This window comes from Schistocerca americana, chromosome 1 (assembly GCF_021461395.2).
Source record: "Schistocerca americana isolate TAMUIC-IGC-003095 chromosome 1, iqSchAmer2.1, whole genome shotgun sequence".
Classification (NCBI taxonomy): Eukaryota; Metazoa; Arthropoda; class Insecta; order Orthoptera; family Acrididae; genus Schistocerca; species Schistocerca americana.
Window position 1 is genome coordinate 1,118,906,802 of NC_060119.1, and position 22,052 is coordinate 1,118,928,853.

The following is a 22,052-nucleotide window of genomic DNA, read 5'->3' on the forward strand; positions in this document are numbered from 1 at the left end:
ATTCCTCGAGCACATTCCGATTTTCCAAGCACCTGTCGACGCGCTAGCTACACGTCAATAATGAGCAATGGATTTCAGATTGGACACCTTATCAGTCTGACGCTACCATCACAAGCATCGTCCCTTCATACTACGATAATATTCGGTCCAGTCACATAGGCATGCGGGAAAGGAGCGATTTGTCTGACGTCCAAAAGGGCGTGATCATTGACTTTCGGGCCAAGGGTGAAAACATTTCCGAATTGGCTAAGTCTGTAAACTGTGCACATACCCGCTTGGTTAAGGTACGAGGGTCCCTCCAAAAGAAATGCAAGCTATTTTTTTTAAATCCCTCTTTTATTCTACATGTTTGAAAGTTTTACAGTGTGTAGATACATCGTTTAGGAACAATATTCTCATTTCTCCACACAATTTCCATCCCTCTCAACTGCCTTACGCCATCTTGGAACCAGCGCCTGTATACCTGCACGGTAAAATTCTGGACCAACCTGTTGGAACCACTGTTTGGCAGCGTGCACAAGGGAGTCATCATCTTGAAATCTTGTTCCACGAAGAGAGTCTTTCAGTTTCCCAAAGAGATGATAGTCACATGGAGCCAGGTCAGGAGTGTAAGGCGGGTGTTTCAGTGTTGTCCATCCGAGTTTTGTAATCGCTTCCATGATTTTTTGACTGACATGTGGTCGTGCATTGTCGTGCAACAGCAAAACATCCTGCTTTTGCCGATGTGGTCGAACAAGGCTCAGTCGAGCTTGAAGTTTCTTCAGTGTCGTCACATATGTATCAGGATTTATGGTGGTTACACTTGGCATGATGTCCACAAGCAAGAGTCCTTCGGAATCGAAAAACACCGTAGCCATAACTTTTACAGCAGAAGGTGTGGTTTTGAATTTTTTTCTTGGGTGAATTTGCATGATGCCACTCCATTGATTGCCTCTTCGTCTCTGATGAAAAATGATGGAGTCATCTTTCATGACCCGTCACAATTCTTCCAAGAAATGCATGTCCACCATTCTCATACTGTTCCAAAAGTTCACTGTATGCCGTTTTTCTTGTTTCTCTGTGAGCCACTGTCAACATCCTGGGAACCCACCTGGCACAAACCTTTTTTAACGCCAACACTTTCAGTATTCTGCAAACACTTCCTTCCCCTATCCCAACGTAGCGTGACAAATCGTTCACTGTGATGCGTCTGTCAGCAGTCACCAATTCGTTAACTCTCTTCACATTGTCTGGAGTGTGTGCAGTGCGAGGCTTGCTCTTGCGAGGACAATCCTCAATATTTCCGTACCCGCTTTCATAACGTAACGTGCTTGCCCACTGACTAACTGCACTGCGATCGACAGGAGCATCTCCATATACCTTTTTCAACCTCTTATGAATGTTTCCCGCTGTCTCGTTTTCACAGCACAGGAAATCTATGACAGCACGTTGCTTCTGACGAACGTCAAGTGTAGCAGCCATCTTGAAGACATGCTGCGACGGTGCAACTCAGGGGAACAGATTGAACTAAGTTTGAAATCAAGGGGGACGGATGAATCAACACACTATAAAACTTTCATACATGCAGAATGAAAACTGTATTTTTACCAAAATAGTGTGAATTTCTTTTGGAGTGACCCTCGTATACCGTGCACGGCAAAATGGTGCCATCCAAAACCGCCGCCGAGGGAACTGTGAAGCACCACGGGCCATAGATTACGACTTCTGCGGAGATGTATACGGGCGAATAGACGCACAACTGTTAAACAGTTGACTGCCCAATAGTGTCTTCACAACGAACGCTCAGCGAAAGTTGTTGCTTATTGTCGTGTACATAGTTCCGCGTAGTCAGCGCGTACACAACTTTCCCAATAGAGCGCGCTCCGCTAAGCACAACAGCGCAGGCGCAGCGCTCGTCCGTCTCCACACTACGAGATGGCGCTGTCTTAGAGACGGACCAAATTCTGCTTCCGCCGATCCGCGTATTAATACGTAACGCAGCCAACGAGATTGCTGCTAACTTAACACCTTTTCTCCTCGCGGATCACATTCGCGCAGTGATACCTGAACGCGCGAGGTATTATAACGAGTGTACAGACCTCCGATTAGTCAGTCTGCATCAGTCTGCACCTGTCTGTACCAGACTACATTAGTCTCTACCAGTCTATAGTCAAAGTTTCAGTCTGTATCTAATAAGATTATCATATTCCTGTACATTGCCATGAAGATAAATGTATAGACCCTTTGTCAAGTATCAGAGATACGTGAGAATACGACCAAGTTTCATAGATATGTGAGAATAAGACCAAAGGAACTTCAGATTGTCAATTGTAAATAGCATCCAGAACCAAGTTAAGTTATTTTTATGCTTGATATTATTTTAATAAATGTGAGTGAAAATTAATGAAGTTCTGTTTAAAATTAGTCACCGTCAATCTGCTACACTAAGCGTGCAAGTGGCATTTCTATCGTCTGACCTAACGGCAGAAGATAAACACGCCACGATAAGACCACGAGACATATTGCTGACACTCGCCTACTTCGTTACAGCGACAAGTCAAATAATCTGATGGTGTGTGTACCGAAGGTACGCACACCACACTTATGGACCTCCGCACCTAGAGCCTGGTTCATGCACCCATGCTGACTGCTGTACATCAGCGACAAACGCTGGAATTGCACGCCAATACCGCACTTGGACGTCCACTGAGGAGCGACACGTGGATTTATTTACACTACTGACCATTAGAATTGCTACACCACCAAGATGACGTGCTGCAGAGGCGAAATTTAAAAAATGGTTAAAATGGCTCTGAGCACTATGGGACTCAACTGCTGAGGTCATTAGTCCCCTAGAACTTAGAACTAGTTAAACCTAACTAACCTAAGGACATCACAAACATCCATGCCCGAGGCAGGATTCGAACCTGCGGCCGTAGCGGTCTTGCGGTTCCAGACTGCAGCGCCTTTAACCGCACGGCCACTTCGGCCGGCGCGAAATTTAACCCACAGGAAGATGATGCTGTGATATGCAAATGATTAGCTTTTCAGAGCTTTCACACAAGGTTGGCACTTGGCGCCGGTGGCGACACCTACAGCGTGCTGACATGAGGAAAGTTTCCAACCGATTTCTCATTCACAAACAGTAGTTGACCGGCGTTGCCTGGTGGAACGTTGTTGTGATGCCTCGTGTAAGGAGGAGCAATGCGTACCATCACGTTTCCGATTTTGATAAAGGTCGGATTGTAGCCTATCGCGAATGCGGTTTATCGTATCGCGACATTGCTGCTCGCGTTGGTCGAGATCCAATGGCTGTTAGCAGAATATTCAATCGGTGGGTTCAGGAGGGTAATACGGAACGCCGTGCTGGATCCCAACGGCCTCGTACCACTAGCAGTCGAGATGACAGGCATCTCATCCGCATGGCTGTAACGGATCGTGCAGCCACGTCTCGATCCCTGAGTCAACAGATGGGGACGTTTCAAGACAACAACCATCTGCATGAACAGTTCGACGACGTTTGCAGCAGCATGGAATATCAGCTCGGAGACCATGGCTGCTATTACCCTTGACGCTGCATCACAGACAGGAGCGCCTGCGATGGTGTATTTAACGACGAACCTGGTTGCACGAATGACAAAACATCATTTTTCGGATGAATCCAGGCTCTGTTTACAGCATCATGATGGTTGCATCCGTGTTTGGCGACTTCGCGGTGGACGCACACAGCAACCATCTACACTAACAGTTCGACGACGTTTGCAGGAGCATGGACTATCATCTCGGAGACCATGGCTGCGGTTACCCTTGATGTTGCATCACAGAGAGGAGCGCCTGCGATGGTTTACTCAACGACGAACCTGGGTGCACGAATGGCAAAATGTAATTTTTTCGGATGAATCCAGGTTCTGTTTACAGCATCATGATAGTCACATCCGTGTTTGGCGACATCGCGGTGAACGCACATTGGAAGCGTGTATTCGTCATCGCCATACTGGCGAATCACCCGGCGTGATGGTATGGGGTGACATTGGTTACATGTCTTGGTCCCCTCTTGTTCGCACTGACGGCACTTTGAACGGTGGACGTCACATTTGAGATGTTTTACGGTCCGTGGCTTTACCCTTTATTCGATCCCTGCAAAACCGTACATTTCAGCAGGATAATGCACGACCGTATGTTGTAGGTCCTGTACGGGCCTTTCTGAATACAGAAAATGTCCGACTGCTGCCCTGGCCAGCACATTCTCGAGATCTCTCACCAATTGAAAATGTCTGGTCAATGGTGGCCGAGCAACTGGCTCGTCACAATACGCCAGTCACTACTCTTGATGAACTGTGGTATCGTGTTGAAGCTGCATGGGCAGCTGTACCTGTACACGCCATCCAAGCTCTGTTTGACTCAATGCCCAGGCGTATCAAGGCTGTTAAGTAGTTGTTCTGGTTACTGATTTCTCAGGATCTATGCACCCAAATTGCGTGAAAATGTAATCACATGTCTGTTCTAGTATTTGCCCAATGAATACCCGTTTATCATCTGCATTTTTTCTTGGTGTAGCAATTTTAATGGCCAGTAGTGTATTTAATCGTATGACTAGGGCCCCCGTCGGGTAGACTGTTCGCCGGTGCCGGTCTTTCAATTTGACGCCACTTCGGCGACCTGCAGTCGATGAGGATGATAGGATGATGATGACAGCACAACATCCTGTCCTTGGGCGGAGAAAATTCCCCGATCCATCGGGGAATCGAACCCGGGCCCAGAGGATTGACAATCCGTCACGCTGACCATTCAGCTACTGGGGGCGGACGACAGGTGGATGAATCTTGTTTTATTCCGCCTCAGAAAGATGGTAAACACTCTGGAACAATTGTCGGAAGGTTCCAGGCCCGAGATTGGAACTTACGGTCTGGGGAATGTTTTCGTGGCATTCCCTCTGTGATCTCGTCATCCAGGAAGCCTCAGTCGATCAACCAAACATGCATCTATCCTTGGAGAGTTTGACCACCGCTGGAAGCAGTGTGTTTTTCCTCGGCACGATGGCATCTACCAGCAGAACAGTACAACGCGTTAATACAACTCGCAGTGAACGGGTGTGCTTCGAAAAGCACCAGCATGAGTTTACCATACTCCCCTGGCCACCAGACTTCCAGAATTTAAACCCAACCGAGAGTCTGTGGGATCACCTCGATCAGGCTGTTCACCCTTCTGATACTGAACGGAGAAACCAGCGGCACTGGAGCCGATAAGGTTCCAAAAAAATTGTTCAAATGGCTCTGAGCACTATGGGACTTAACATCTGAGGTCATCAGTCCCCGAGAACTTCCCGAGGCCTGCTCCAGACTGAAGCGGCTAGAACCGCTCGGCCACACAGGCTGGCCCGGCATGGTTCCACATCCGATATTACCAGAACCCCACTGTCTCCTTTCCTACATGTCTCGCATCGGTCCAAGCTGCAAAACGTGGTTATTCAGGCTTTTGATGGATGGTCGCATTAATGCGACTGGACAATGTGCTACACATTGAATTTCTGTGTCTCGACACAAACTACAGTGCAATTCACATCAAAGATTGGAGCTCAACGTCAAATTGCTGTATTTAATTTTTTTATTGATAGGATGTTATAATGAAGCATTGTTAAGTGCGCAAAATGATCCAGGTTACTTTTTCCAATGGTTACTTTTTTTATGACATACGTATAGTAAGTGTATCATTTCCTATCTCAGAAGCTATCTTATGAGTACTTGTTGCAGAACTATTTAAACTAGTGAAGAAGCTTTCTTGACTTATCCCAGATTTGGTTTGAATATGCTGGTAACCTGATACGCTCTCCCAAGCTTTCTTGTAACTGAGGGTCTACACCTAGCTTGGCGATTCCCCGCTTTTCTGAAATCATTACCTCTGAGTGCAATCAGATATTAGCTGGCATACCCGCCCCCTCCCTTCATCATAATCAATATTACTCCTCACTAAAGTGTAGTATGTTACATAAATTTCTTTGAGCATTGTCATTTTTTAAAACGAGGTAGGATAAATGATATCTAGGTGTCGTAGGTGTGTCGTTAAACCACAAACTCATAAGTCGATGAGACAACTGATACTGCTTATTTCCAACAACATTCGTTTATACAACGGTGAAACAATTTGCAATGCATCGTTCTGCTACCTACATTTCCTTCTCGGAAAAGAAAGCCAAGCATCCACGTTGAGGGCAAACACTTGTTGCAAAACATGCTACCTCTTCCTAGCGGTACTTACTTCACTCACACCCTGCACCCAAATTTAAAAACAAGCAAGCTAAAATTTCTGCACTATACTTCATGTTTGTAAATCACCTGATTTGAGCTTTCTTTATTTCTAAACTGACAGAAATTGGAAGAATACAGCGTGTCAGTGTTTTGTGTCTGACCACCGCCACTAATAATAATAATAATAATAATAATAATATAGTGTTGGCACAATGCCATACACCAGTGCAGTGGCCATTACACAGTTACTACCGTGTTGTGCTGTCACCTGGTTTGTAAACTGTTGTGAAGTGAATTATGAAGCATTTCTAATGTGTTACGGGAACTACCTGTAACTCAGAGAAGGCATTTTCTTGAGGTATTTGAAGCATATGTTATGTATATGTCTCAGTTTTACCGTCACAGATGCATAGTAGTAAATGCAGAGCACGTGTCTAGTGGATGGACTATGTGTGGAAGATCTTCATACACTCGTGTGGTGTTGTGGTCTTGAGTCTGAAGACGTGTGTGATGCAGGTCTCCTTATTCCTCTATCCTGTGTGAACCTCTTCTTCTCTGAATAAATACTACAACCTACATCCTTCTGAATCTGCTTACTGTATGCATCTCTCAGTCTCCCTCTAAGACTTTACCGCCTCCCCCCCACACACGCATACTTCCCTCCAGTACTAAACTTGTGTCTTAGGTTTTGTGCTACCAACCCATCCCTTCTTCTAGCCAGGTTGCACCACAAATTTCTTTTCTCTCCAGTTATATTCAGCACCTCCTCATTAGTTACTTGATCTACATATCTAATCTTCAGCTATCTTCTGTTGTAGCACTGCACTTCAAAAGCCTTATTCTCTGCATATGTAAACCGTTTCGTTCAACAAGCTGTAACCAACACCACATTGTGAAACACGTTAATGCTAGTATTTGAAAATAAATAAATGAATAAATAAATTGTAACTTATGTAATCAGTATTATAGTCTTACGAAATAAGACTAATGATCTTTTAAAAGTAATTTAATTTACACAATTGAGCTCTTTTGCTTTTATACCTCAGAAAATTACATTTTACCCATCATGGGTAATTATCTGCAGATTGGGAACCACTGACGTCGCCCATCCCTACTACCTAGTAGCAATGCTTTCTTCCTCTTAACAATTTGTTCAGTGAATGCAATTACTCAAGACATGCTCTCAAAAGTATGCAGCCAGTTTTACTATCGTGTGGGAATTGTTGTGTCTCAGGCACACTGCACATTGAACATTTCTGAAGGGTAAATGAAATGTTTAGATGTGTACCGTAAAAGATTCCACTACTGGCCATGAAAATTGCTACACCACGAAGGTGACGTGCTACAGACGCGAAATTTAATCGACAGGAAGAAGATGCTGTGATATGCGAATGATTAGCTTATCAGAGCATTCACACAAGGTTGGCGCCGGTTGCGACACCTACAACGTGCTGACATGAGGAACGTTTCCAATCGATTTCTCATACACAAACAGCTGTTGACCGGCGTTGCCTGGTGAAACGTTGTTGTGATGCCTCGTGTAAGGAGGAGAAATGCGTACCATCACGTTTCCGACTTTGATAAAGGTCGGATTGTAGCCTATCGCGATTGCGGTTTATCGTATCGCAACATTGCTGCTCGCGTTGGTCGAGATCCAATGACAGTTAGAAGAATATGGATTCGGTGGGTTCAGGAGGATAATACGGAACGCCGTGCTGGATCCCAACGGCCTCGTATCACTAGCAGTCGAGATGACAGGCATCTTATCCGCATGGCTGTAACGGATCGTGCAGCCACGTCTCGATCCCTGAGTCAACAGATGGGGACGTTTGCAAGACAACAACCATCTGCACGAACAGTTCGACGACGTTTGCAGCAGCATGGACTATCAGCTCGGCGAACGTGGCTGCTATTACCCTTGACGCTCCATCACAGACAGGAGCGCCTGCAATGTTGTACTCAACCTCGAACGTGGGTGCACGAATGGCAAAACGTAATTTTTTCGGATGAATCCAGGTTCTGTTTACAGCATCATGATAGTCACATCCGTGTTTGGCGACATCGCGGTGAACGTACATTGGAAGCGTGTATTCGTCATCGCCATACTGGCGAATCACCCGGCGTGATGGTATGGGGTGACATTGGTTACACGTCTTGGTCACCTCTTGTTCGCATTGACGGCACTTTGAACAGTGGACGTTACATTTCAGATGTGTTACGACCCGTGGCTCTACCATTCATTCGATCCCTGCGAAACCCTACATTTCAGCAGGATAATGCACGACCGCATGTTGTAGGTCCTGTACGGGCCTTTCTGAATACAGAAAATGTTCGACTGCTGCCCTGGCCAGCACATTCTCGAGATCTCTCACCAATTGAAAATGTCTGGTCAATGGTGGCCGAGCAACTGGCTCGTCACAATACGCCAGTCACTACTCTTGATGAACTGTGGTATGGTGTTGAAGCAGCATCCAAGCTCTGTTTGAATCAATGCCCAGACGTATCAAGGCCGTTATTACGGCGAGAGGTGGTTGTTCTGGGTACTGATTTCTCAGGATCTATGCACTCAAATTGCGTGAAAATGTAATCACATGTCAGTTCTAGTATAATATATTTGTCCAATGAATACCCGTTTATCATCTGCATTTCTTCTTGGTGTAGCAATTTTAATGGCCATTAGTGTATATATATATGTGAGGTGTCAAGTCAAATTTGTGATTGGATTGAGGACGTTTTGGTAGGGAGGACACAGCACGATGTTTTCTTGGATGGAGAGTCATCGACAGATGTAGAAGTACCTTCGGGTGTGCCCCAGGGAAGTGTGATGGGACTGTCGCTCTACATGTTGTGTATTAATGACTTTTCAGGCACTGTTAATAGTAAATTCAGAATTTTTTCAGACGGTGCAGTTATGTACAATGAACTACTGTCTGAAAGAAGCTGCATAAATATTCATTCAGATACTGACAAGATTTCAAATTGGAGCTAAGACTGGCAGCTTGCTTTAAATGATGAGAAGTGTAAAACGAAAAAAAAGGGAATATCCTATTAGTATAATATCAATGAGTCACAGTTGGATACGACCAACGCTTACAAATATCTGGGTGTAACACTTTGTAAGAATACTAAATTTAAAAAAAAATTAACATTTGCTCCACAAGACACCTGCAACTAGGAGCCACCTGTCAGCTGAACGAGATATCTTGCACTGAATGACGTCAGCGTTGTCTATGGCAAGGCAAGGCCCACCCAGTCGGCCTTGAACTGTCACTCCGACGGTATGACGTCATGCCAGGCAAGTGTTACGCCGAACTATTCCACTCGCCGTTACGACAGCAGAGGTGTACCTCCAATAAAGCGGAGTGCATTTATGGGACGTGCAAGCTAAAAGCATACTAACAATTTACTCGTAAGCTACTCCGGGAAACTGAACAGCAGAAAAAGACTATTTACAATTTATCTGCGCAGGTTCGTCGTGGTGGGGCTTCCGTCAGTGATAAATTTCATGAAAAGCGACCACAGTCGTTTGTTGTTCCAAAAAAATGTTGATGCTGTCGGCAGCATGATTGAGAAGTATCGGTATATGGCTTACCTTGAGATAAGGCGTATCAAAGAGGGCTGTCTTTGAACGAATCTAAAACTAAAGACCAATCGCCTCTTTGGGTGCTCTTAACACGAATCGAAACTAGTAACAGTTCGCGAACCACCTTCAAATAAACGATCGTTTATTTCAGTGAATAACTGGACATGTCTTGTCCATTGCATTGATGGTTCGAAGAACAGTTAATGCTGAATGAAGAGATCTGGTATGGGAGCAATTTCAGGCGAACATGGAATAAATATGACTTACTACCTGAAAAAAAAGTGTTGTTGGGGTAAGACATCACTAGCACGTTTAGGAGGGATAATGGGAGTGAACAACGATTTTCATACGAATTTTTAATTTGGAGGCCGGCCGAAGTGGCCGTGCGGTTAAAGGCGCTGCAGTCTGGAACCGCAAGACCGCTACGGTCGCAGGTTCGAATCCTGCCTCGGGCATGGATGTTTGTGATGTCCTTAGGTTAGTTAGGTTTAACTAGTTCTAAGTTCTAGGGGACTAACGACCTCAGCAGTTGAGTCCCATAGTGCTCAGAGCCATTTGAACCATTTTTTAAAATTTGGAGTGAGTTGACGTTTTCAGGACTGTCATGTCTTACAACGTACTTGCAAACTGGACATCTGGATGCCATAGTTGACTCTTGACACAAGAAATAATTTGAAGAAGAATGACAACAATATTACAGTTTACAGTTAAAATACTGTACACCTTACTTTTCAGCTTGAAGGTGAGGTAAACAGTTTAAATACAACCAAATAAAAAGAACGTAGCGACAGAAGCACTTGAGGGATATGATGGGAAACGATGATAACGTGGGAGAGCGAGTAAATATGAAGGTAACTCCATGGCACCACAGCCTAGCAACCTTCAGCACGGCACTAGTTACATCTGCAGTGTCGTGACCACAGATGTTTGATCGGCTGCCCTGGAGGACGACTCTGCGGTCGGAAGAATGGGTCAGCCAGCGAGGTGACGACTGTCCGGCTACGTGCGAGACAGACAATGGGCCCGTGACGAGCGTACCCAAGTAATGATTGTTTGGCTAGGCCTCTAAAGGTCGCCACTCCAAACCGCGAAGCGTTCGACCCCAGACCCGCTATGTCGATGCTGTGTCCGAACCGCGAAGCGTTCGGCCCCAGACCCGCTATGTCGATGCCGTCCCTGAATGAGCCTGATTCAGTGCTCTTCACTGAGAAATGCAGCCACTCCATAGCCTCGGTCTGTACAGCCACCTATACCGCCAACATCTAGTCGGGTTATCCACGTGAGTAAGCTACCGGACAGAACACGAGGGTGTGCTGAAAGGTAATGCCTCTGGAATTTGTGTATAAAAACTCTTAAAGCTTTTTAAATTAAACAAACTTTATTAACGTTCTGTGTCTTTATTCCGGATGTCAACATACTTACTCCTCAACGTAGTCGCTCTGCCGAGGAACACATATCTCTTAATGAGGAGACCAGTTTGTTGATACCGTCTCTGTGGCACGTTTGGCTTGGTCGACGGAGCCACAACTTCGCCTCTGATTGTGTCGCTTCATCACTCGAGGGTGTTCTTTGAGTGTTGGAAACAGATGAAAATGGGATGGGGCAGGTCGAGACTGTATGGAGGATGACTTACGAGGGGACCCTCCATACTGTAAATCACGGATTCTGATGCGCTTCAAATATATTGTACAGGCACTTACCCTGTGTACCTGGCTATTCGGTTTTTAGCGACGGGCCTTGATTTTTGAGAAAATCGATTTTGAAGTTCATTGTGGGCTTTTTATACCTGTAACATTACATGTATTCCGAGTAAGTTAGCGTAGCGCAGCGGCGAAGGTTCACGGCTACCGCGCTGGAGATACCATGTTCGAATACTGCTCTTGTCCTTTTTTTCAAAATCGAACGAATTTTTTCAGTTTTATTTCAAAGAATATCAACACACAGTGTAAGGTGTGCGAAATTATAAAGAAATATTCTGTTATTAATTTTTTCTGCCATACAATATTACAAAATCTTATTTTTCATCGTCCACATTGCTTGATGTGCCAGATCAATATTGTGGGTGATGCTTATCATAGAAGCAACCAAAGCACAAATTTTCGCTGCACCACGCGCATTTTATGAAAGCAACCATTTTGCAGACGCACGGTTTCTTCATGAGCGATGCCGGGAAACACAGTTTATTTGCATTCAAAAAGATTTCTCTTTTATCCGCTAATTCCGATGCGAACCATGCGTATCTAATCATGCTTTCGAAATTAGGTGCGCTGAATTGATGTAGGTTTAGCGAGCAACCGAGTTAGAAAACTGTTGCGGAAGCAAAGGGAACTTCACAGCAAACATAAACATAGCCAACGCCTTGCAGACAAACAAAAACCACGCGAAGCGAAATGTAATGTGAGGAGGGCCATGCGAGAGGCGTTCAATGAATTCGAAAGTAAAGTTCTATGTACTGACTTCGCAGAAAATCCTAAGAAATTTTGGTCTTATGTCAAAGCGGTAGGTGGATCAAAACAAAATGTCCAGTCACTCTGTGACCAAAATGGTACTGAAACAGAGGATGACAGACTAAAGGCCGAAATAGTAAATGTCTTTTTCCAAAGCTGTTTCACAGAGGAAGATTGCACTGTAGTTCCTTCTCTAGATTGTTGCACAGATGACAATATTGTAGATATCGAAATAGACGACATAGGGATAGAGAAACAATTAAAATCGCTCTAAAGAGGAAAGGCCGCTGGACCTGATGGGATACCAGTTCTATTTTAAACAGAGTAGGCGAAGGAACTTGCCCCCCTTCTTGCAGCGGTGTACCGTAGGTCTCTAGAAGAGCGTAGCGTTCCAAAAAATTGTAAAAGGACACAGGTCATCCCCGTTTTCAAGAAGGGACGTCGAACAGATGTGCAGAACTATAGACCTATATCTCTAACGTCGATCAGTTGTAAAATTTTGGAACACGTATTATGTTCGAGTATAATGACTTTTCTGGAAACTAGAAATCTACTCTGTAGGAATCAGCATGGGTTTCTAAAAAGACGATCGGGTGAAACCCAGCTCGCGCTATTCGTCCACGAGACTCAGAGGGCCATAGACACGGGTTGCCAGGTAGATGCCGTGTTTCTTGACTTCCGCAAGGCGTTCGATACAATTCCCCACAGTCATTTAATGAACAAAGTAAGAGCATATGGGTTATCAGACCAATTGTGTGATTGGATTGAAGAGTTCCTAGATAATAGAACGCAGCATGTCATTCTCAATGGAGAGAAGTCTTCCGAAGTAAGAGTGATTTCAGGTGTGCCGCAGGGCAGTGTCGTAGGAGCGTTGCTATTCACAATATACAGAAATGACCTGCTGGATGACATCGGAAGTTCACTGAGGCTTTTTGCGGATGATGCTGTGGTATATCGAGAGGTTGTAACAATGAGAAATTGTACCGAAATGCAAGAGGATCTGCAGCGAATTTACTCATGGTGCAGGGAATGGCAATTGAATCTCAATGTAGACAAGTGTAATGTGCTGCGAATACGTAGAAAGAAAGATCCCATGTCATTTAGCTACAATATAGCAGGTCATCAACTGGAAGCAGTTAATTCCATAAATTATCTGGGAGTAGGCGTTAGGAGTGATTTAAAATGGAATGACCATATAAAATTAATTGTCGGTAAAGCAGACTTGTTCGCCCACTGCTTGAATACTGTTCACCGGTGTGGGATCCATACCAATATGATTGATAGAAGAGATAGAGAAGATCCAACGGAGAGCAGCGCGCTTCGTTACAGGATCACTTAGTGTTCGCGAAAGCGTTACGGAGATGATAGATAAACTCCAGTGGAAGACGCTGCAGGAGAGACGCTCAGTAGCTCGGTACGGGCTTTTGTTGAAGTTCCGAGAACATACTTTCACCGACGAGTCAAGCAGTATATTGCTCCCTCCTATGTATATCTCGCGAAGAGACCATGAGGATCAAATCAGCGAGATTAGAGCCCACACAGAGGCATACCGACAATCCTTCTTTCCACGAACAATACGAGACTGGAATAGAAGGGAGAACCGATAGAGGTACTCAAGGTACCCTCCACCACACACCGTCAGGTGGCTTGCGGAGTATGGATGTAGATTTAGATGTAATTTTATTGAATCTTCCCTAAAAGCGATCTCTCTATTGTGTTTCATCAAGTCGGGAGCATTCTGAATAATTTACGTGAGGATTTTCACCTGGCGGTAAAAATAAACATCTCAGGGCTGGCAATAAGGAGTGCACTTTGGTGGAACCACTTTTAGTGTGCAGGTGCTCGCATTCCTTTCATCAGTGAATAGATGATCGTAGAAAGTTGAATCGGTTTGCCCTCCCCACGAGTCGATAATGTACAAAAAAATGTGTTGTCTCACGTACGGAAGAATTACAGAACGCAAAAATTCTTCGTACACCAGTTTCGTGAACCTCCCGGATTTCGTGCAGGACACGATTACATTTCTGTATTTCCCAGTTAATTTGTCTACTCGTTTTTCAACGTTAGGACCAAACTTTCCGGACGGTTCTTGCAAACTTTAAAAAAAAAAGAGATGGGAGCAGAATTCGAACACGGCACCTCCAGCGTGGAAGCCCTGAACCTCTACCGCTGCGCTGCGCTGACTTTCTCGGAATATATGCAGTTTTACGGGTATGCAAGGCGCGCAATGAACTTAAAAATCGATTTTCTCAAAAACCAAGGCCCATCGCTAAAAAAAATAGATAGCCAGGTACTCAGGATAACTGCCTCTACAACATATTTGAAGCGCATCGCTCAACCGAGAGAGCTAACGCAGTTGGTTACGGCAGTGTAGTCGGCGTTGTCTCACATCTCCGGCAGTACCTTCCAGAACATCACTGGCTCTCTTCCTGCACGTCTGCACTCCAAAAAGTGGTTACTCAGGCTTTTGGCATGTGGTCACATTAGTATAACCGGACAGTGTAATTCTTATCTCGTTGCTAAGGAACATATTTAACTCTTGAAAACACATACATTGCGATGCTCTTATGATTTTACTTAGAATTTGATAGTACGAAGATCACTCCAAAAGAAATGCACACTATTTTTTTTAATCCTTTTATTCTACATGTTTGAAAGTTTTACAGTGTGTAGATACATCCTTTAGGAACAATATTCTCATTTCTCCATATAATTTCCATCCCTCTCAACTGCCTTACGCCATCTTGGAACCAGCACCTGTGTACCCGCACGGTAAAATTCTGGACCAATCTGTTGGAGCTACTGTTTGGCAGCGTGCACAAAGGAGTCATCATCTTCAAACCTTGTTCCACGAAGAGAGTCTTTCAGTTTCCCAAAGATATGATAGTCACATGGAGCCAGGTCAGGACTGTAAGGCGGGTGTTTCAGTGTTGTCCATCCGAGTTTTGTGATCTCTTCCATGGTTTTTTGACTGACATGTGGCCGTGCATTGTCGTGCAACAGCAAAACATCCTGTTTTTGCCGATGTGGTCGAACACGACTCAGTCGAGCTTGAAGTTTCTTCAGTGTCGTCACATATGCTTCAGAATTTATGGTGGTTACACTTGGCATGATGTCCACAAGCAAGAGTCCTTCAGAATCGATAAACACTGTAGCCATAACTTTTCCAGCAGAAGGTGTGGTTTTGAATTTTTTTTATTGGCTGAATTTGCATCATGCCTCTCCATTGATTGCCTCTTCGTCTCTTGTGAAAAATGATCGAGCCATGTTTCATCACCTGTCACAATTCCTGCAAGACATTTATCTCCACCATTCTCGTACTGTTCCAAAAGTTCGCTGCATACCGTTTTTCTTGTTTCTTTGTGAGCCACTGTCAACACCTGGCACAAACCTTTTTTAACGCCAGCACTTTCAGTATTCCGCAAACACTTCCTTCCCCTGTCCCAACGTAGCGTGACAATTCGTTCACTGTGTTGCGTCTGTCAGCAGTCACCAATTCGTTAACTCTCTGCACATAGTCTGGAGTGTGTGCAGCACGAGGCCTGCCGCTGCGAGGACAATCCTGAATATTGCCATGCCATCTTGAAGACATGCTGTGACGGCGCCACTCACGGGAACATGTTGAACTAAGTTTGAAAACAAGCGGGAAGGATGTATCTACACACTGTAAAACGTTCACACATGCAGAATGAAAACTGTATTTTTACAAATATAGTGTGCATTTCTTTTGGAGTGACCCTTGTACAATTAGTCATTTAACCCTGTCATTCATGTCCCTTGATGCAAAGTAAAGACTCATATATGATATTCTGATCCTTTTTGTAACCTATCCCGTGAAAATATACTTGAAAAGAGTCTAGAACTGAGGACCCTAGGAATATACTACAGCACTCTACATATCACTCCTACGGGGTTCGCGAAGGCAAGTTTAGACTAATTACAGCGCGCACGGAGGCGTTCATGGAGTCGTTCTTACCACACTCCGCACATCAATGGAACAGGGAAAAGCCTTAATAACAGATACAATGGGAAGTAGTCCCTGCCATTCACTTCACAGTAGTTTGCAGAGTATAGATGTAGATGAAGAAGGATTTAATCTGCTTATCCAGTTTTTTTTAAGACAACAGTTCACAAAGTAGTCTATGAATATATTACAGAGTACATTACATTTTTCAGTAACACCGGATATGTCGTATTTCGCAGATACATCTTTAACTCCTCAATTCCTTTTTCATTTATTAATCTTGTAGCTTAATTACAAGTACTCTGAAAATAGCTTTGAAATCTCGCTGTGTCTCTGACAATGTTATCAATAGCAATCCAGATGGTTCCCGTAACTATTCTTGGAAACTGTATATAGGAGAATTAGATTATATTACATGGCAAGGTACTTATAGCTCTGGACTAGGTGTACCAGTAGTTTAAAACATTTAAATTTTAACCGCACTGAATACATTATTCTGTTTAGAAATTAAAAAAATTTAATAGTGCGTCAAGTCATTACACAAATAAAATCGTCGACTGGAGTGCCTAATATTATGACTATTACTATTAACTCTCCATGAATTTCTGATTCTGCAGAGCGAGATTCAAAATGATGATCACTTCGAAATCCAAGAATATGGGTGTTTTTATTTTCGTATTCCTTTTATACAGCGTATTTTAGAGTATCGTTTTAAAAAAATGGGGACAAGTTCCTTACCAAAAACAAGAAAAATATGTCCTGTAAACATGGGCTCTACAACGCATACCGTAAGAGGTATGAGCAATTGTTCATCCTTGGTGCTGTGAAACATCTCTTCTATAGAACAAGTGTTCATAGCTCTTAAGGTATGCCCTTTAGAACCATATTTACCGGGCATTTATTTCTTGTTTTGGTCCATACTACCTCCTCCCAAAATATGAGGAGTAAAGATCTTGCAGTAGAAGATATGTGTTTCACAGTATTGGAGATGAACAAGTGCTGATCGCTCTTCAGGTGTGCATTTAAAAGCCCATGTTTATACGGCTTTTTTGTGTGTTAGAAGGCTGCCCCCCCCCCCCCCCCAAATTTTTCAAACATCATACTGAAACACCCGGTATTTGTATTGTTTCTTGATTCAACTCCGCCCTCAACTTCACTTTTCGGAATGGTACGTATTACATGAATGTAAATTCTAACGTAAGATTCTTACTTCTATGTGGATCAGCGAAACTACACAACCAGGATTAATAGCTAGACAAACGAGCCACAGACAGGCAGCCATATTTCCGCACACGACCGATTTGTATCATACAATTCATCGGATTGCTTAGGAACTAGGAGCGATCAGTCATCCGTGGATGAAATCTGCGATTTGCGCGAGCATGTGATCTACAGACGGATCGCAAGACCTGACGACGACTGCCTATCCGTCGCTAACGTTTGGGTCCCTGGCCTGACTCCTTTCACTCGTTACAACAGGAAATTGCAAATATCTGCCGGAACATATAAAAAATGTACCTGACGACCCTTGGGAGGGACGACCGGTACTCACATAAATATTTTATTTTTCGCGATCTTCTCCTCTGTACACCATACGCTTGAACCACCAGGTTTCCAATAGTTTTCTCCAAACATTCCTCGTGCTCAAACGCCCCTTTATTATTGGTGGTGGACGGCACAGAGAACAAGATTGTACCCCCTAGTTTCAGGTAAAAGCCGTCCTCTGTGACTTGAGAGCTTCATATGGGCTGTTTCTACTTTTTCAAATCTTACCAAATGTACCGCGGTTTTTTATTGCTGGTCGACGAATTAAGGTAATCTCTGTGTCTATTTCCAGCACTACAGTATCTTCCCAGACGTATTAGTTCCGTTTGAAGAGAAACGTGATCATGCAGAATCACGTGGCGAGATAACGTGAAAGATTGTTTTGAGGCTGATAGGGTGGCACCTGGGAAGCACTCCATCATTTGCTCTTAAAAGAATATCACATAAATCCAATAAACGGTGATTAGCTACGGCGAATCGGAGCGTACCTAAACCTGGTAGTGTAAACAGCTTATATAACATTTGATGTAGGGCTTCGTTATCACAATTCACTGCTTTTAATGAGGTAATACCACTATTAATACAAGAGTAGTTGGGAGACAGTCTGAGGGACACACGAGCTTGTCATATTACACCTCTCCCAGGTATGAAGTAAAGCGATTCGTTTACAACAGATTCCTGATCTTCATTGACGTACTGTCCTACGGGTTAGCAGCCTGCTTGATATGTTATATCAGTGTTGCCGCCTCAGTTTCATTGTCATCGAAAGAGGAAGGACAAATGGGAAAGAGAGAAAAAAATTTCTCTTGAGGTTGTGCCCACGCTGGCAATAATTTCCACACCATTGTAAGAATTTCTGTAAAGCTTATGAGATAGTGGAAGTAGGTAAATAAAAGAGTGAGTTACCATAATATTTTACGACTCGCCTACGTCATATCATGGCAATATCTAATGTGTCTGCTTCAGTTTTAGTAGATTCATATTCGCAATGGAGCATCGCAAGTTTGATATGTTTGCTAACCGAAATTAAGAAGTCGTAAGAAAATACAAAAAGCCTTTTTGTTATTAAGAGGAAAGGTGGAGATAACGATTACAACTCAAAGAAGATTACAAGCTGTAATTTTAAGAAGGGAGTAGTATGTCTCGTGGAAGAAATGATATTACAGGATACTAGACATTCCGATACTCACCGTCTCACAATATGTTTAAAATACAGACTGGTCCATGTATAGATATTTTTGAGTCCATAGTCCGTAATCCAACATTCATACAGAAATATTGTATGCATTGTTTGCAGTCTGATGCATCTAAAAATAATGATAAAGATCGTTAGAAAGCTACCAGAAACGAGTTCGAATACAATAGGAAGTTCAATTGAAAGATACCCTAGAGAAAAGTCCAAGTCCAGCAAAACCTTTACGCCGTTCAACTCTGCAACTGAGAATTAAAAGATTCAGAGGGAACATTATCAACAACGGCCTGCATTTTTACTTTATAAATTTTCTGACCTGCACGATGTACAGTTTTCGTACCAATCAAAGCGCGCTCAGACCTGTGCATGGTTTCTTCACATGAGACCTGATTCAGTGTCTCAGGTACGTGAATTCAGAAAGCACGCTCCACTATGCATCAGGAAACCTTCGTCTGTAAGTTGAAAAACCGTTGGTTAATGTTAAGATTAGGTGTGAGATTTCTAGCCGAGTTTTAGTTTGGTCACACAGTACACATCAAACTGTAACTGTGAAAGTTGATCTTTATAACTTTTGTTTACCAGTACTGACCATACAAAATTTTAGTTTTGCTGTAATTACATTAACTTCTAATTCTTATGCATGCTACTTTTACTTAATCGAACGCTTTTAATTTCTGGTGAAAACGGTAGAGATATCTAAAAGTTTTCATAGGTAAAATGGTAATTGGTATGGGAAATTGACTCGGCCACACACTGTAAGGTGGCCTACGAAATATACATTTATCTCTATATTCATATTATGAAAACTAATGAGAAATGCATGACAGGTGGTACCCCCCATTGTACCAGGTATTGATGCTCATTATCGTTCCATTCGTATATGGAGCGCGCGAAGAAAGCCTCTAATCTTCCGATCTCTACGGAAGCGTTACACAGAGTGCTGTAATAAACACCTAGATTCCCCTCGAGAGTCTTAAAACTTTTAAGTATGTTTTAGTGGGATAACTCGTCTATCTTCAGACGTCTGCGAGTTCGGATTATCACCCTTTCTGTTACACTCCCCCTCGAGTCAAACAAACCAGCGACCGTTCGTTTTTCGCGTCCTATATCCCTGTTAGTTCTACAGGGTCCGCCAATAAAACCTTCCGCATTTGATGTAGCCGGCGTGCGATCTGTAGTTAGGATACTGATGGGAAGTGTGTTTTGTTTGAAAGAAGTGTACGTGCCATTTTCAGTGAGTGCCAAGGCGTGGCTTGGTGAGCATCGTGCGTTTGTCGTGGAGGTATTAATTCGTGATGGTGGTTCTGTGATCAGTACTCAGAGAGCGTTTCGGAGACGATTCAAACGTGGCCGACATGATCGTGTCCCGGACAGAAAAACTATTCAATGTGGCTGGCGAACTTTAGAAAGACAGGTTCAGCACTGAAAAGAAAACCTACTGACCGTCATCGGACTGCATCAACGCCGGAAAATGTGGCGCGTGTGAGACTATCTGTGCAACAATCATCAATGAGTTCGGCACTTAAACATGCAGCTGCCCTGGGACTATCTGATAGGAGCGTAATAAGAATTCTTAATAGAGAACTTCATATGCACCCCTTCAAAATGATGGTTACCCAAGAATTAAGTGAAAGAGATTTTGAAACTCGCAGAGCTGCGCGTGAGGAAATTCTTCAGGAACTGAAACTTCCTGGCAGATTAAAACTGTATGCGCGACCGAGACTCGAACTCGGGACCTTTGCCTTTCGCGGGCAAGTGCTCTACCATCTGAGCTACCGAAGCACGACTCACGCCCGGTCCTCACAGCTTTACTTCTGCCAGTATCTCGTCTCCTACCTTCCAAACTTTACAGAAGCTCCCCCAGGCTGTGGCTAAGCCATGTCTCCGCAGTATCCTTTCTTTCAGGAGTGCAGTTCTGCAAGGTTCGCAGGAGAGCTTTTGTAAAGTTTGGAAGGTAGGAGACGAGATACTGCCAGAAGTAAAGCTGTGAGGACCGGTCGTGAGTCGTGCTTCGGGAGCTCAGATGGTAGAGCACTTGCCCGCGAAAGGCAAAGGTCCCGAGTTCGAGTCTCGGTTGGGCACACCGTTTTAATCTGCCAGGAAGTTTCATATCAGCGCACACTCCGCTGCAGAGTGAAAATCTCATTCTGGAAACATCTTCAGGGACTGTAAACAAACAGAATTTCCGCTACTGGGCTGCAAAAAAACCTCGTGAAATTTATCAGTGACCACTACACAGCTCTCTGACAGTTTGTTGCGCCGTTGCTGTATGTTTTGCGTGGGGACCGTATTTTTTCGAAGAAGGTGGCCACACGGGAACGGTTAATTCAAACCGTTATTGTAATATGCTAGAGACTTTCCTCCAACCTAGGCTAAACCAGTTTATTGCAGATCATGAAGATCAAGCAGTGTGGTTCCAGAAAGACGGAGCAACAACTCACACCTCTCGGTGTTCTATGGAAATGTTGCGCGAGTTGGTTCCTGGTTTTCTTGTCTCTTAGCGAGGAGACATCGCGTGGCCCTTGTGATTTTTTTTCTTTGGGGACGTTTAAAGGCTCTAGTGTACGACACTGCATGCACTTAAAGAGGCCATTACCCAAGAAGTGGCAGCCATTCCAAGAGAAATGACACGAAGATGTATGGAGAACTTTCGGGATAGACTTCGTCAATGTGTCAACAATGGAGGACGTTATCTAGCAGATATTATTTTTAAAACAAAATAATCCAAAATGGCAATGTACTTTTCATAAATAAAAGTAATTTTTCTCTATCATATTAATGTTTTCTTTGACATCTTATTAAAATGAAGGAGGTTTTATTGCTAGACCCTGTATTTGGTATGGGCCCCACACATATGAGCCATATTCTAGGGTGGGTCGCACGGGTGTTTTCTAAGCATTCTCGTTCGAAGATGCTGCATTTTCTCAGTATCATATCAGTTAATCTAAGTTTATATCTACATCTACATCTACTCCACAAGCTACCATACGGTGCGTGGCAGAGGATACCTTGTGCCACTACTAGTCATTCCCTTTCCTGTTCCATACGCCAATCAGAGCCTGTACGCCTCCACACGAATCCAGTTTCTCTTATCAGC

The 22,052-nt window shown here is 43.8% G+C and overlaps 1 protein-coding gene across 1 annotated transcript in view; it reads right to left on the reverse strand.

Moving 5' to 3' along the window:
* LOC124618957 (putative inorganic phosphate cotransporter) overlaps positions 1 to 22,052 on the reverse strand; it is a 218,256-nt gene that overhangs the window by 120,605 nt on the left and 75,599 nt on the right. The gene's annotated exons all lie outside the window — the stretch shown is intronic.